We start from the raw sequence: 17,541 nt of genomic DNA, 5'->3' as shown, positions 1-17,541 counted from the left end.
AGCTACATTGAAATGTTCCTCTCAGACTGTTCTAATTTAACACTTCACTATAGGCCTGATGCAAAATACAATCCTATGACATATCTATTAGTACCAAGTTAAAGAAGATAAATATTATAAGCCTCCAATACACTTAGTGCCTTATTTTCCCCACAGCCAGCTTTCCTGCTTTATATTTTTATAATCAAACTCTTTTTCCTTTGCATTCCCCCACAAACACCCCAGTGCTACATTTAAATGTACTTTCACACCCTCGGGCTTTAACATCACAGTCTGTTGCCATTTAAAGAACTGAGATGCCACGAGTGTGATGGGGTCATGCATTACCAAAACCATGACTGCCTATTAGTGTTAAAGTTCTGTCCATAAAAGGGATTGGTTCGCCTGGATCAGCTCTGGGAGCTGTGTCTTTATCCTGGCTTGAATTGCCCACAGATCCTGAGAGCTATGAGAAGAAAGAATTGTGACCTACAGGACCTCTGACTTGAGGTCTATAGTATTCAACGACATTGTGCCTGCAAGAAAAGTGGTCATCCAGTTAAAGCCGTGAGCTCATTCCCACTTACCTGGGAGCAGTCATGCATAATATTGTACTGTAAGTGAAAATTCCCAGTTTTTCCCCACAGGTCTATGGGCCAGCTTAAAACAAAACATCTAGTTGCCCCATATTTGTCAATGAGCAACTGGCTTAATACAAGACAGAAGCAGTTTACAGAGTTTTTATCCTAGGCCTATTTAGAACAAATTTGTGATAATTTATGCTCATAGTCATTATGCTCAATTGCAGGATATTTTTAAGATACGATAAGGTGTTTTTTTTTAAAGGGCCTACATTTTAAGTTGGATCACCTCCAACTTTTTGACTTTCTAACAAGCTCATTGTAAAAGTTTTAATTACCATTCAAAAACCCAATTCGGGGATCTGGTTTGCTCATTTTTGACAGCTCTGCAGGGATTTCTTGAACAGACACGTCATTTTCTCTATAATAAGGCAAATCTGCACATAAACGCTCAGCTCTGAATAATGTGGTTTATTTTAAACTAGCTAGAATCTTCCATCACTAAGACCCTGAAAAGATACCAGCAGTCAGCTGTGGTTTGAGTAAATAAACCACAGTGTCTCACAGGCACGCAGATTGCTGCCATGAGAGTTAGTGAGTTGCATAAATAATGCTGGGTTTCCCATTGGTTTGAAAGCCCCACTTTGCCCTTAAGTGGCTTTGAGGACTACTATTTCACAGCATCATCTGCCTCAACACATCGTTATGAGAATAAAATGTGATGAGTCCCACTGTAATTGCCCTGATGGTTTGGAGGAAAGGGTGAGGTGAAACTAGAGCTAAGAATATATGGAGGGAAAAGAATGTTGGAGTGAGAATGGCCCTTCTTTGATGTGCCTAGATTTCCATCCAAATTCAGTTCCAAAAATGGGCCATTTTCACTATTGCTCCTGTACCATGGGATGCTGTTCTCTCTGCCACAGTTGAAGCAGCAAACATCCTTTGCTTAAGATGCCTTATGAAGACATGCCAGGTTTTTCAAGGATGCATAAGATCAGATTCTGGTTTTTATGTCTGCATGTATTTCTCTTGTTTTATTTCTCTTTAAATATTTTTATATTGTTGTTTTAGAGGTTTTTGTGTAGTATTTTTGTTTATGATATTGTTTACTGCTTTTCTGTTGTAGAATCATAGAATCATAGAGTTGGAAGAGACCACAAGGGCCATCGAGTCCAACCCCCTGCCAAGCAGGAAACACTGCTTAGAGGTCTTTTTAAAGATTAAGCCATTTATAACTCATCATCTTGTCTCTAGCAGTGACCTAGTGAGAAGCCCCAGCAGCTGGATGCCTGGGGATGTTGCAGCAGTTAGGTTCTTGCAGAGGGTTGCACTAGGTGACCTTGAGGTCCCTTTCAGCAATTGGCATTCAGCAGCATTCTTCTTCTGAACACAGAGGTTTCACTTAGCCATCATGGCTAACAGCTACATACCAACTACAGTGGTGCCTCGCAAGACGAAATTAATCCGTTCCGTGAGTCTCTTCGTCTTGCGGTTTTTTCATCTTGCGAAGCACGGCTATTAGCGGCTTAGCGGCTATTAACGGCTTAGCAGCTTTAAGAAAAAGGAAACAAACTCGCAAGAACTCGCAAGATGTTTCGTCTTGCGAAGCAAGCCCATAGGGAAAATCGTCTTGTGAAGCAACGCAAAAACCGAAAAACCCTTTCGTCTTGCGCGTTTTTCGTTTTGCGAGGCATTCGTCTTGCGGGGCACCACTGTACAGAACAAATTAATGAAGATTGAAATGTAATCATCCTTCAGACTTAGCACTTACATGACTTTTGCAATATAGTTTTTGGCTCAGGAAACATATTAATATACATGAAAGAGTGTATTTAAGCACATATATTTAATATTAATTTTCATATGGATTCTTTTCTAAAGATTAATGTAGAAACAGGGTTAGAAAGACTTGACTACACACACACAGTTGTCATGAGCTAGGAACAGAATGATCAATTCTTTCCTACCTATCTTGAGCAAGAATTCACAGGAAAGTCTGGAAACTTAAGTTACAGTTGAATAACTCCTTGCTGATTGTCTACACTCGTGATCTTGCAGTGGGGCCCCAAGTGAGAAGATATGTGAGTTTCCTGGGAACCACAGGATCAGGGATTGGGGAAACATGTCCAGAGGTATCTTGGTGGATAAGCATTGGCTCAGGTCTAGTTTCTGGGGTGCTTCCACACTGTGGAACAGCTGTTTTTGTTTATAACATCATCATCATCATCATTTGCTTTTTTCAGAAAATTGAAACTCGCAGCAAATTACAAAAATGAACATTAAAACAACTATAAAAACAAGGGTTTAAAAAGATCTTAAAACACACATGATCCAATTCAACCAATGATCCAATTCAACCCCACTCCACTAAAAAATAAGAAGGAAACAAAGATCCAATAACCTGGGAGGACAAGTATATTTTGCCTGGTGCAGGCTCTGTTTTGAGTCACATTAGGGGAGGCAGGCTTTGGGCTATTGGGATCCTGAGCATTAGGCTTTATCAGTCAAAATCAGCACTCTGAATTGGGTCTGGAAACTAACTGGTAGGCAATGCAGTCATTGGTGTCTTGTGCTCAGACCATCTTGCCCCAGTGAGCAACTTGGCTGCTTAATTACACACCAGTTGAAGTTTCTGAACCATCAACAAAAGTAAAACACAATGCAGTAATCTAACCACAGCACAGAGAACATATGTTAGGCTATCACTATCTTCATGGAATTGTAGAATGAGAGTTCCAGCCCAAATCCCTGCAATGTTTTGCCCAAAGTGTGGCTCAAACCCATGACCCTGAGATTAACAGTTTCATGTTCTACCAACTGAGCTATCATGGCTGGGCCACTGTCCAAAGTTGATGGAAGGCACTTTTTGCCACCAAAGCCACTTGAGTTTCAAGCAACAGTATTGGATGCATGATGTAGTGATCGAAATGTCCCATTACTTTTCAGCTTCCTTGTTCCTTTTCCACAGCCCAGAAAACCCAGGTTATTGGCTGTTGTTTTTTACACAGTGGAACAGCTTCACCATTTTCTCTAGCTGTGGACAGCAGTTCTGGCCTCTTCAGGTCAATAATGGCCTGTATAGACTGTGCTCTAGCAATTTCCTTTACTACGGTTCATCTCTCTTCTCTGGGAATCAATTCTACACTACTTTAACCCTTCTGTTTCCAAATTACATTGCTCTTCTATCCATTTTCCTCCCTCCCTCCTCCCCCCCCCCAAAAAAAATGCAGCAGGGGAACAATCATGACTGGGAAAACAGTGAGGGGAGTAATTAACCCTCATACTAAGTTCCCACACCATCTGGGGTTAGGGAAAGGGATATTGATAATTTGACTATGCTGCTGGAATGGTATTTGGATTCCAAAAGTATCAAAGTGAAGTTACTGTTCTATGTGCAGCTTAAAGCAGAGCAGCAATGACCGGCTACTGCTAAATCGTTCGCATCTGGAAGTACCCTGGGTTGAGCTCTTCTGTGACCTTTGTTGCTGATCCCTTCGATTTGACGGGCCCCTCATCATTAAAGTCAGTCTGAATTGCTGCCTAGGGTACGAATCATGACTAACAGTCCCTAAGCATGCATCATTTTGCAAATTGTCAAGACTCAAAATGGAAGGAGCTTCTCACAGGCAAACAGAGATGGCAGGTTAATAACATTCAGTCTGATTAGGGCCTTTCTGCAATGGCTACGAAGCAAGTAAGAAGCATCTGTATAAGGTATAGACTAGTATGCTGGACTTACACTGAGGAGTTGTGGTTGTCTTTAATCTATCACCCACTGCCCTCATTCATATGATGATAATCCTGGAACCCTGGTGATGTATAAAAGAATTGGAAACTGACTTACAAAACTGATTTTTTTTGGCTTATGAAACAGATAATGGAGGTATTTCTATTGGGAAACAGATATAATGAGTCCTTTACATAATTGCATTTCAAACGATCATAACAGTATTTCATTAATAAAGGGTCTATCTAAGTAAGTACTATGTATGTCAAATGGAGAACATGTGATCTACAGATGAAGGGAAGTAATAAATTTACCTTATTCAATGAATGAATAAATACATTAAAAAAGTTTGTCAAAGAACAAAGGGGTTAGAGCCCTGACTGGAGAATTGCTAACTAGCTGGTACAACAGACTGGGAATCAAGATAGGACACAGAATGGCCACTTACATTCAGAAAATATGGGAAATGGATCACATCATTTCCTATACAACTGGAAGAAACCAAAGGAAAGGATCTGACCCTAACTCATATCCATATGACTGACACAAATATACAGGTATAACTGTTTGGTAAAAGTTCCCTCATTAATTTGGACCCTTTCTCCAGGTGACCTGAAACTCAAGCTTGCTTCCAAAAACAGACCACAGCTCCAGTTTTCTACCCTAGCACAGTCAGCCTGATTCACATTGCCTACTATCGATCAAACTCAAACTACCTGTCTTTAGGGATCTCTGGCATTTCCTACCAATTTGGGAGTTTGTCCACCCTATGAAAGGTGTGGGAAACCTTTTTAAGTTTGAAGGCCACATACTCTTCTGGGAAACCGTCCAAGGGATGTATGCTAGTAGCATTATCAAAATCCAGGGAACATTACAGTGAGGCAGGACACTTAGGGTGTGAAGCAGAGTCCATGAGAGGTGTGGACTAGGCAGAGGGGGCATGGCCTGGGGAGTATTCCAATGGCCAAATAGAGAGGTCTGGAGAATTGTGTTTGGCCACCAGGCCTGATGGTTCTCATGCCTGTCCAGGTCACACTTCTCCCACTCATCTGCAAAACATTTCAAAAGTGCTTGATTGTTTTGTGGCATCTTCAGAAATTGAGTTTCCCCACCCTGCCCTGCATCTTTACTTTCCTCCCTGCTTGCTGACTCATTTTATCTTTTGCATCTTCCCTTCTGCTTTTGCCAATGCTGCCACCACACAATGGCCTTAACAGTCTTAGCAGGGACTATGTGTTGGCAGGGCAAGGAAGGAGAGCAACAGAAAAGGCAAGCCATCTTTGTGTTTTGTCTAGCTGGTGGGGTGCCATTCACAAGCTGTAGACCACATGCTGCTCACCCCTAAGAACCAGTCGTGCACATTACTAGCACAATTTTGAAGCCAAGAAAGCCTAACGATAACTGTAAACTGTCTTAATGAACAGGCCTCCAGAAAGGACCAAATTCTTGAATGGATTGCCCATTTTAATGGGAAGCTCTGGGACAGTTGAAGCACCATGTTTTCAACCCCCAGGTGCTTTGGTGCTGAAACTGGTCCTCTTATGAGTATTATAATATATGCCAAGCATTTTGAAATATGTTTTTTTTAGGCTAACCTTCTCAATCACTTGCCAAGTCCTTAAAACCATGACAAGAGAAGGAACATAAAGAAAAATAATACCTGGTCAAGACATTTAAGCCTGCCCTGTCTAGATGATTGACAATGTAAAACTTGATTTGTGAACCTTTCTTCACTATTTATTGTAATTCAGTTAAAGGTATGCTAAGATTTAGAGCAATCTTTACAGGTCAAATATATTTAAATGCATTGACTCCAGGGATCACTTTCAGAGCTGTGTTTTAAAAGTACAAAGAGAGAGAGAGAGTTAGGCAGAGCTAGAGAACCAAACAGTGTCAAACGCCAACTCACATCATCCACAGGCAGCATGGCCAATGATCACGGATGATGGGAATTGTGGTCCAAAAACATTTAGACAGCCACTGGTTCTCCAGCTCTGGTTTCAGACTTAGATATCTAACACCACATTCCTATTGTGGCAGAACTTGCAGAGAGACACTTACACCTAAGCCAGCAGATCAGTGGCGTAGCGTGGGGGGTGCAGGGGGGGCCAGCCGCACCGGGCGCAACATCTGGGGGTTAGGGTTAGGGGGCGCAAATCCACGGGTTAGGGGGCGCAAATTACTTGCCTTGCCCCGGGTGCTGACAACCCACGCTACGCCACTGCAGCAGATACAAGCAAATAATCTGTTTACACACAGGTGGTTTAATCATTGGAGCAGTATTTTTGGTCTACTTTTAGACCTCCCTTCATTCCATAGGATCTCAGGGAAATGGCACATCAAGATCAAAGAGGACACTTCCATAACCAGGTACACTGAAAACTGAAGCAATCTTCTGTGAGTGCAATCACTGAGATATACAAGTGGACCACTCCCTTGAGATGCCACTTGTACACAGGAGTCAATGTAGGTAACATATTAATTAGTACACTGGGGTCACTAACCTTTTCATACCCATGGGCCCATTTGGCAAACTGGAGAAACTGTCATGGCCACCATGAACATGCCATGACTTGTTTCCATTGTGACCCATAAAAGGTTGTTGGTAGCATAATTGTGAAGTGGGAGCACAGCTGAAAAGGAAATAGTCCTCTCACCAAAATTGCACCCCAAGCCTAATTTCAGCTGGGGCGGGGGAGAATGTGATAGAACCCTGCAGTGCTGGGGAAGGACCCATTCTGCATACCAATTGTGACAAACATCAGCAACAGCCTGGTTGAGGAATACAGGGAAAATAGGAAGCTGCTTTATACCACACCAAGCTGTCCATCCATCTTGCCCAGTCCTGCCTACTCTGACTGGCAGTGGCTCTTTGGGGTACTAGGCAGAGAGGTCTTTTGTATCACCCACTAACTGATCATTTTAACTGGAGATGTCAGGGACTGAAACTGCACGTTCTTAACCACTGAGCTATGCCCCCTCCCTCTCTGGGCAGTCACATTCAGGCTAGAATAGTTTCCTCTGAGACCAGTAATGCTAAGACATTAAGCACAGAGTTCCATTTGGGACATCTGAAAGCAAGATTACTATACAGTGGTACCTCGGGTTAAGAACTTAATTCGTTCTGGAGGTCCGTTCTTAACCTGAAACTGTTTTTAACCTGAGGTACCACTTTAGCTAATGGGGCCTCCCACCGCCGCCGTGCTGCCACTGCACGATTTCTGTTCTCAACCTGAAGCATCTGTAACCTGAAGCATCTGTAACCCGAGGTACCACTGTATGCACCATTCAATAGTGCCTCTTTTGACTTCCACTAAGAGCAGCAGCTGAGACAGGAAGCCCACCCAGCAAGATAGTTGAATACCCCCCCCCCCCCGGAAACAACTTGTCCAGTGGGGCGGAGCTGCAATGCTAGCTTCCTGGCAGCAAGGTTGATGCCATCAGTGAGGTTGGTGTGGTCTGTGCCAGCCTCTCCACAACCTTGCTCTTCTCCCTTTCTGTCCTGGTGAGTGGCAGCAATCCTGCTACCAGGAAGATGGCATTTCAACTCCCTCAAACAACACAATCCCTTTCTGAATATCCTCACTGTCCATTTTGTTGGATTTTAGGCATGTTGTAAAATAGAAAAAACAGAGATTTGAAATAAATCTCTAATATTAAATAGCGACGACACAGCCAAAATATCTGTTCTGCATTAGGCACATCTCTATCACTGAGTATGTTCCCATTAGAATGAGAAAAATGTGAATTCATTTTTTCTGGAAGTTTCATGTGACAGTATCCTTCTGCCAGGAACCATGTGAGAATGAGCAAATTCTCACACTTTTGTTCTCCCAAATAAGCACGTGCCTGAAGCATTTTAACAGCTGTATTAGCCTCCTAACTTCAAACCTAGACATTAAAAACATTTTAAGGCAGCAAATCTTCAAAAGGAGGAAAAGCCACTTTAATACTCTTAGCAAGAATGTTAAAAACAGACCCCAAGCTGAAGCAATTATTTTGTACATCGGCCTTAATCAACCTGGTGCCCTCCAGATGTTACAGACTACAAATTCCATCAGGTCCAACTCAAAACATCTGGAAGGCGGCAGGTTGGTGCAGGTTGTTAAACATGTAGGCAGCATACAACAGGCAAATATACCTAACTTCTTGTTTCTCGTCACTCTTGAAAATGTGTAATAGTAATGGATTTCCTGTCTTTATATTGGAATGCTTTTAACAGGCTAAATTGAACTTCAGAGAAGGACACATATGAGACATCTGTAACAGCCAACCCAAGTATGTTGGGAGGAACACCCTAAAAAAAAAGAGGAAATGATGAGATATAGAGATGCATCAGTGTAAATCTGTCCATTTGTTAGTGAAATCTGAAAAATAATAATCTGATGCCTCCAAAAATTAGAATAGCTGCTTTGCTAGCAAACAACAAAAAGCCCTACTTAGAACAAAGATTCAGCCTAATGCAAATTAAACTGGATTTATTATCAATCCCGCAGAATCGGCTGTTCACATTAAAAATGAGAATTACAACAGGTCCTTCACTGCAGAGCAACATTATGCCAAGAATTAGTGTTCAGTTTTGTATGGGGTTGTTAATATATTTTATTCAGAAATTTAGCAGGAGAAAGACCAAACAACTGGACGAAAAAGGAGAAAGACATTTTGGTGGCAAGGTTGAACCCTTCCAAGCACCGCAGCCACGACTTCAGGAATTGGACAGATCCCTCTTAATGAACAGTTTGTTCCTCTACAAGCCAGCTGGTGTGATCTGGGTGAGCAACATCCTTTTTTAAGGTTACAGCTTTTAATAGCACTTTTGCGTTAAGCTAACATGCTCGGCACTTAACTCCAATAGTCACTAAACATTTTTACAAAGAAGCCAGTGCATTTTCTTCTAAGCTGAATAATATGTTTGTCAATATTTATAAGCAATGATTAATATATATGCAAATAGTATACATTTATTACCGCAGCTATTTTAAACAAGCAAGGCCAACTTGGGAGTATTATTTTCAGTACATTTAGTAAAAACAAATTAGAAGTCTGGAAAATCACAATCAAGCCAGATGGATTAGGTCCCTTAAAGCTTTTTCCCCTCATCTATGTGGCTTTCTTGGAACACTTTTCTTTCAGCACTTAATCAGGAAACTAGCAAAAAGGAGAGACTTGTATATACACATCAGTACAGAAAACAGCATTCTAATTTCACTTTGTAAACCATTTTTAAAAATGAACCAAGATGCAATACAAGGCTGCTGAAAGCCTTAAGCAGTTTACCATGAAGATTTATTTGACCTCCATTGAGGTCTTTGACCTCTGTTTTCCCCTCTTATGACTTTGTTCTTTCCACTAAACACTTTACAAGTTCAAATGAAATAATTGTATTTTCAGCCTAGTACTATTATTTACCAGCTTTGAATTTTTTTTTAAAAGGTGCAGGGGATGATCACGCGCTCCCTGCTCCTTGGAGTGCCACTTGACCCCACTCACCTGCTCACACAAATGCACACATTCCCATTCAGCATAAGAAGGAGTGCTCTCTAGAGCACTTAACCCATTAAACATTAACATCAGTCAACAATTTCAGAAACTTGGAATATATATTTTGAGCATGGCTAAAGTTCCTGGTTTGTATCCACCAGGGTTTTGCACCAACAAAAAGCATGTCTGCTTGTGCAACTCAAGGCACCTGAGTTTTGCTTTAAAAAACCCCCTACTCACTGCAGCCTGCTGGAACCCCTTAAAATGCTTTCGTTGGGAGATCCTCTGGAAGGGTGTGGGTTAGGGTGCAAACAACTGCAGTCAGCAGAGGGGAATCAGCAAAAGCTAGATGCTGTTTGTCACATTAGCATAAGCACCTCCTTGCTACTGCAAAGCTACCATTAGATTCAACCCCCTAAGACTAAGAGGTACACCTCAAAACCTGCAATCTGCATAAAACCAAGAACCCCTACATCACAATGAGGAGTTCTAACTTTCTATCTGGCCAGGCAATGTTTGTGCTAGGTTTGTGGGTTTGTTATAGTTACTTGCAGAAGAGGTGAAGTAGCAAACATATTAACATAAGAAGAGTCTGCTGGATTAGGTCAGTGGCCCTTCTAAAGCAACATTCTGTTCTAACAGAGGCCAACAAGAGGCTTGCAGGAAGCCAGCAAGAAGGACAGGAGTGCAACAGCACTCTGCCCACCTGCGATTCCCAGCAACTAGTATTGAGAAGAACACTGCCTCTAATAGTGTAGGTAGAACACAGCCATCACGGCTAATAGCCTCCACATCAAAGGGCAAAGTTGATAGACATTACAGCTTCATGACTATCCTATGGGTCCAGAGACCTTGCTCAACTGTATCAGCTGGCAGCAAACACCAGCAATTATATAGCTACAGTATAAAACAAAATACAGAACTTCCTAGATCTTATACCTCCATGACAGCAGTGGGGGACTAGGGGACATTTATATTTCAAGAGGTCCTCAGTAGCAGCAGCAGCAACAAAAAATAGTCTCGTCCTTTGGAAGCGTTCACCAGTCTTGCTCTCCTATAGAGAAAAAACATAACTAATCTTTGTATAAGGGGCAAACACAATTGTCATCAACGTAGATGAAGTTGCTATCATCTATAAGGAAAAGACAGGCAACAAAGGAAGTTGTTGGCATCCTTTTGTCTCGAGAAATAATGGAGTGCACCTCTGGGCATGAAGTCAAACTGCTGGAGAATCACAGCACCTACTGTGGCTGCAGAGACCTATCCTATCTGCTTTTTTATTAGGTGGGATAACAAAGGAAGTATCCAACCTCATTTTCAAAAAGCAGGTAGGATTATTATTCCATGGAAAGCAGTTAAGAAAAATTTTTCACTGAAGGAATTAAATTTCAACCCCACTGTCTTTCTCTGTTTTGAGGTTTTCAGGTGGTAATTTATTCTCATTACACAAGAAAGTTGTTGGATAGATATCATCAAGCCTGCACCAAAGTTATTATCCAACCAGATTTGCCTGAGTCACTCAGTCACACAAGTCAATTCTGTATCCCCATTTAACTATACTTCTCACTGTCTAATGTGTGTATACTTTACTGCTGCTTGTCCAAATGTATGGCCTCATGACATCAGGATTTTTTACTGGAGTGTTACAGCAGATGAAAAAAAACAATTACATATATTTCACAAGCACACACACAAACTGTGTACATCTTATCCCATGTCCCACTAAATTCTTTAGGACCACTTGAGAATACCCACTCATCAATGTATTCATTGTGCCTAGCGAGGAGATCTAAAATATGTGAATAGGCACTCTGGGTGCTGCCCCCATAATCCTTTGGATGTTTCCAAATCCAGAGTACAGAGCAGGAAGCACAGTAAGAACTTTTGTTGGCTGCAATCCTAGACCCACCTACCTGGAAGCAAGTCCCATTGGACTCAATGAGACTTACTTCAGAGCAGATGGGTTGCACTGCATGGTTAGCTGGGTTGGCATTTAATAGAAAGGATGCAGCTGTTAAAAAAATGGGGCTTTATTATTATGTTTTTATCCGTTATATTGCTGACTGCATGTCATGTGACTAATACCTACTGCGGTGTCCGTACCAGAAAAGGCAAAACATAAAAGTGAGTGATATAATATAAAAAACCAAGATGTTTCCAAAAGGCATACGGTCTGTATACATTTGCAAATAACACTGTATATACTCTCATTCTGTACTACAGATATGCAAAAGCTTTTAACTGAACTTTATAAAGATTTTATAATAGCAATCAAAATACTACATTTGCCTTGTATATTAAATATGTTCCCTAGACTGACATTGCCAAAAAGACGTCAGTACATGTGTGTTTGCGAAGCATTGGGGATTCTAAAGTATCAGATAGTATCAGCTATTTAATAATTAGCTTGTTAAATAATTGTACTGTGTGCTGCTTTATTACTTAAGCATTTTTCTCTCTGTGGCAACTCTGGCGGAAGGAGAAGTGGACTACAGGTTTCTCGAGTATCTACACATTCAAGAAGTGAGAGGCAGAGCTCCCTCTAGAAGAGAAAATAAGTAATTCCCCATGGATGTCACTTAAAGGAACAGGTTAAAACCAAACAAAAAATGACAGATAAGAAATGCTAAAAATCCCAGAGCAATTTTAAACCAATCTACTTAAAACTGATATTGTCTGAGGGGTTTGGGTCGCAATCCTCAAAACAGTTTTTTCTAGAGTAAGCTCACCATGGTCAATGGGACTACCGCTAATGAAAACTGGGATGGAAAGCTGAAATGCTTTTTATCATTATACGGTATGTTACAAAGAAAAACCCAAACACGCATAGCTGTTTCAAACTGAAATGCACACAAGACCTGTGCATTTGTAAATCTCCCACTTCTGTTATGAACTCTGCAAAAGATTACATTTTGTTTGAGTGATAACTTTTTCACACAATGACCTCTCTTCAAATCCACCTAAATCCTAGGCAATGGGAAGATTTAGAATCTAAAATTTAGATGGACTGCATATTAGTACTGTGTCTATCTGGTAGCTTTGCATCAAAATAATCGTTGAAGGTGCCCTTAAAAAAAATCATGCAGACTCCATATTTTTTGCAAGTGTTATGCTTCTATACAAGAAACAATATTATTTGGTTTTTTAAAAATCCCCTCCAACTGACTGACGCATAGCATGAAAATAAGACTTATCTTCAGCTGTTCAGATTACGTTTGTACATAAAAATCCCCAAAATATTTGCTTACATAATACTGTATTTAGTCACTTAAACAATTTAAGGTGAAGTATTCTTTATAAATACCATAGGTACATACACATCCACGCATTATTTCAAAAGCTTTTCGTGTACGAATTTCTAAGAAATTAAGCTGTTCTGGATACAGAATAATACTCAAACAAACAAATCTTTTAGAGGACCAACAAAATGCAAATTACTGCCATTCCTCTACATGCCTACTCAGAAGTAAGTTCTATTAAGTTAATGGGGCTTACATCTCGGTAAGTAGGTAGAGAATTGCAGCTTTATTCATACATTTTTTACTTCTAGAATTGTATACTAAGGTCACAGAGTCTACAACTCTGAGAAATATATATAGTATTATCAGGGTGGGGGGGGAGTCACCATTAGAATACTAGACATAGTGCCTTGGCTGGAAAAAAATATATAGTCATCATCAATATTTAGCAACACATAGAACTCAACTTTCATAATACCTTATGGGAGTATTTGTACACTTGCTTGTTGAGTATTTTAACACTTCAGTCTCAGAATACTGTATGTCTCAAATAATAAAACTGAGTTTGCTGTTTTTTAATCCTCATTTATCATTGTATAAATAAAAAAAGGCTACAACATGAACAAATGTTTCAATTTCCATCTAAAGCCACATCAATCATATTGGGGCTTCGAGAAGGGTAACTTGTAAAACATGTCTTTAAATTCTGCACAATATTTGTAATAAACTAACTGCATAAATCCATCAACTACCATTAACCTTGATTTGGTTAATAGTATTATTCTAGTAACTGGACAAATAGGTATATACTTTTCTCAGCTCTCCATCAAGTAGTCCCCTTCTACCTCTGTATCTCTCCAACAACCTTTGCTACAAACTCCATGCAAGATACTTATATGTGGAATTTCAGCCGTCTTACGAACCATCAACACACAATACAGCTTTATCCCATAATTCTTGTTATATATTTGATATGAACAACTGTCAGATGAGTTAAGCATGACATATTTTGTATTCGTTTAGTGGGAAGGGGGAGAGAAGAGTCAGGCTTTGAACTGTGGGATCGAACTCCTAATTCTGGCATAAAATCTCTTAAAACAGAGCTAGCAGGTTGTCATCATTCATTAACAAAGCTCACTTAAGCGCTCTTTTAATGTGTAGGAAGATTAGGTTGGAATGAAATAGCTACAGAGAAGCATTTCATGCTTTTGCAACTGCAACACTCATAATTTCCAACAGCATGCCATTATCCTATGTCCTGTGGCTCTATTTCAAAATTTGCTCTGTTCACAGTATCTGCCTCCTGTTATGGTTTTTACTAGAAACAAATTAGGTTCGAAGACCTCTTATAATGGAGTAGACTCGTTGACAATTCAATGGAAATACACCAGAGCAGATGAGTACTGTGGGTGACTCCCCACTCTACTTCTCAATCCTCAAGTCATGTATGTTTCATACATTCCAAGGTACCAGAACAAAGTAATATGCTACCTTAATCTAGACCTCACCCTAGGCAGACACTTCTTTCCCCCAGACTAAAACAGCAACAACTCCTAAATGTCTCCCTAGACATAAAACTAGGTCAGGTGTAAATAAGAAAAAGTCTTGCAGCACCTTAAATATTCTAGCCTTAACGGTGCCACAAGACTTTTCATTGTTTTTGCCACAATAGATGAGCATAGCTATCCCTCTGGAATAGATCAGGTGTACTTATTCATTTGAGACACTGTATTTCTTAGCAATCTGAAGTCTCCTGAAGGTTTTGCTTTCTGTCTCCATTCCAGCATAATGAATGGATGTCAAACATACAAATATTTAGCAGATATAATTCACTGCCAGCACAGCTAGATGATATCTCTTTAAAACATCAAGTTTCAGCTGCTGTGGTTTTAAACATAGGATTTAAGATTAACCCTGTGAGGCTTTCTGTTGACTCAACCGAACGTATGTCCTTATAATCTGTTTGTTAGATCCGATTTAGAATTAAAAATAACTCTTGCCATTAACAATAGTCAAGAAGACACAGAGAATCTGGGCAAAACTAGGACAGCTTTTCATCGGCTCGAAATGTGGTTGCACAAATAAGGCTCATGCTGTGGGGTTAAAACACCTAAGTATCTAAAACGACTATATACTGGCTGACCTCTGAAGAGAACCCAGAGTGTTTGAAAAACATGGAAACAGCTGCTGAAATATGGCATTTTCTACTAAAATCCACAAGGTCAGAAGCACAGAGGTCCGTTTCTCTCCTCCAGTCACAAATCAACATTAAGAAAACAAAACTTGACATCTTCCCATGACAATTGGAAGGAAAGATTTATTAGAATGCTAATACCGTCTACAGATTGTGGCCATGTATTTTTGTTCTCTGCTCATTTAGAACTATACTTGGAAAGCTTTCCAGTTACATTTACCTAGAGACTTCTTCCTACCACTTCCCATCTGACAGAAATCACTCAGCTGGGTCTGATGAATAATGGTAAAAGGCAGCTTGTATCAGCAATGATTGAATTACAGAATGTTGAAGATTACAGAATGCTATGAAGCCTCATTCCAATGAGTTTGCTTAATTTACGTACTATACTCCAGTAAGCGGCTTGATGTCTTTATAAGAAAACATCAAGAGACACTGTATTATTAAGGGAGAAAATAACCAATTTCATAACTTTTTTTTACTTGTTTAACTTTTTGTTAACATGCAAGTGAGCATACATGCATTTTGTTTTTAACCACACCACTAACACCATATGGCATGGATATATTATCAATAGGCCATTATAAATTGCCCCAAGACGAAGAAAAAAGACTAAGAAAATTATGAAGGAGAAATAAAGGGGCATGCTTAATGTAAATACAAATTTTAAAATCTTACAAGGAAGGGTAGATCAGAGATCCATGACAATCAGTATTTTCAAAGGCATCACTTTAGTCATGTGCCATTACCACAACCATCACAACCAAAACCTTGCCCGTCCTTTAGGGAATACTGCCGGAGAATAACACCTATTTCTGTATCAAAGCTTACAATGCTGTGCATCTGAAAGGATGCAACTGAAATCTTAAGCTACTAATCAAAGATATTGGGGGTTGAGGGTTCGTTGGTTTAGTACCTGATGTTGGAAATTGTTGATGCAGAAACTCTTTCTTTATCAAATAATCAATGGTTAGGAGAAGAGATGTGAAATCAGAGGGGTCGACACTTTAAAAATGAACTGCAATTAACTTTTTCCCCCCAAACACCCCCTTTGTTGTTGTTGTTCCCTCGGGGAAAAGGAAAACAAGTAGCAAACAGATCCTTTCGGAAGCTGAATCCCCTTCAACCCGTCAGCAGGAGCTTTGAAGATCTGCTTCCTGCCTTATAAGCAGTTTCATTGCTTTGGACACTGCTTTGAGCCTGTTTCCGTCACTGGGTTGCAGGCAGGATTCATTGCCCCCCCCCGTCCGCCCCACGTCTCCACCCCTCCCCCTCTTTCCATTTCACCCCATGTCACCCACCAGCTGACTTTTCCTCCAGAAGAGAAACAGTAGGTGGGTGGAGGGCTTTTCGGAGCCGAGTGGGTGGAGATTGTCAGACGTCCACCCAGCCCAGCTTCACCCCACCGTTCTCACCACCGTTGCTTCCCCCAAGTCAGCAGCCACGGGCCAAACTGCTTCCCCAGGGTCTGAGGGAGAAACATGTGCTGCCCCCCCCCCAGTCGCCCTTTCCAGAGAGAGGCCACCCGGGTGCTCCTCCTCAGCCTGGCTCCGAGCTTCCTTGTCTCTCCACAGACACGAGACACGACGCACACACACACACACACAAACGCACACTCCGAGAGACCCCGGCCGAGCCAGGAGGCGGGAGGGAGCCGCCAAGAAGCCCCTCCAAGCAGCAGCAAGCAGTGCCTCTCCACGCTCGCTGCCTTACCTGGCAACCGGCGAAGCGGGCGCGCTCTGTCCTTCAGAGCCTTTCTCTCTCTCTCTCTCTCCCTCGCGCGCTGCGCCTCTCCCGGGATGGCAGACTTCAATAACAAAGCCCCGCCAAAATAATAATGGCACTCAAAAGTGTGCGGGGACGCCAGTCACCTCCCACACACCCCGCGCGCGCACGCACGCACACCGGCGCCAGGAGCAGGTCCGCGTAGTGTCCCCCCTCCCTCCCCTCCCCGGCTCGCAGAGAGCTGGGCTTTGCGTTGGGGGTTAAGTTTCAGCCGCTGCTGGCAGGCAGGCAAGCAGGCAGGCAGGCTGGCTAGGAGGAGGGGGAGGAGAGGCGCCGGGCGGGGAGGGGGGCCGGGCCGAGCCGAGGCCGGAGCATCACGGGCTCTGCAGCTTCTCCAGGAATCCCTCCACAGCGAGGCAAGAGCATCATCGCCCAGCCGCCGCGGCCCCATTGGCCGGGAGGCGGGGCTTGCTCGCCGCGCGGCCAATCCGCCGGCCGGATTCCTAGGTGGGGCTTTGCTTAGGCGGCAGCTGCGCCCATCCCATGGCTACGTTCGCCTTTCCATCGCTCTGCTCTCGCCTCCCCCCGCCTCCGCCCAGCAGCCCAGCGCTCTCT

General features: G+C 41.9%; 1 protein-coding gene across 4 annotated transcripts in view; it reads right to left on the bottom strand.

The window, feature by feature from the left end:
• Nucleotides 1-17,323, bottom strand: part of SYT1 (synaptotagmin 1) — a 331,096-nt gene extending 313,773 nt beyond the window's left edge. The window contains exon 1 of one of the 4 annotated variants that reach the window (XM_083573366.1): nt 16,915-17,323. The gene's annotated coding sequence lies outside the window, so the exon portion shown is untranslated. Of the gene's footprint in view, nt 1-16,117; nt 16,386-16,502; nt 16,629-16,914 lie in introns of those variants that run through there. The other 3 variants (XM_083573363.1, XM_083573365.1, XM_083573364.1) reach the window with 3 other exon arrangements.
• Between the last annotated feature and the right edge of the window lie 218 nt (nt 17,324-17,541).

Source organism: Podarcis filfolensis (assembly GCF_964270895.1).
Source record: "Podarcis filfolensis genome assembly, chromosome: 10".
In the NCBI taxonomy this organism is placed as follows: domain Eukaryota; kingdom Metazoa; phylum Chordata; class Lepidosauria; order Squamata; family Lacertidae; genus Podarcis; species Podarcis filfolensis.
This window is presented reverse-complemented; position numbering and strand designations above follow the sequence as displayed.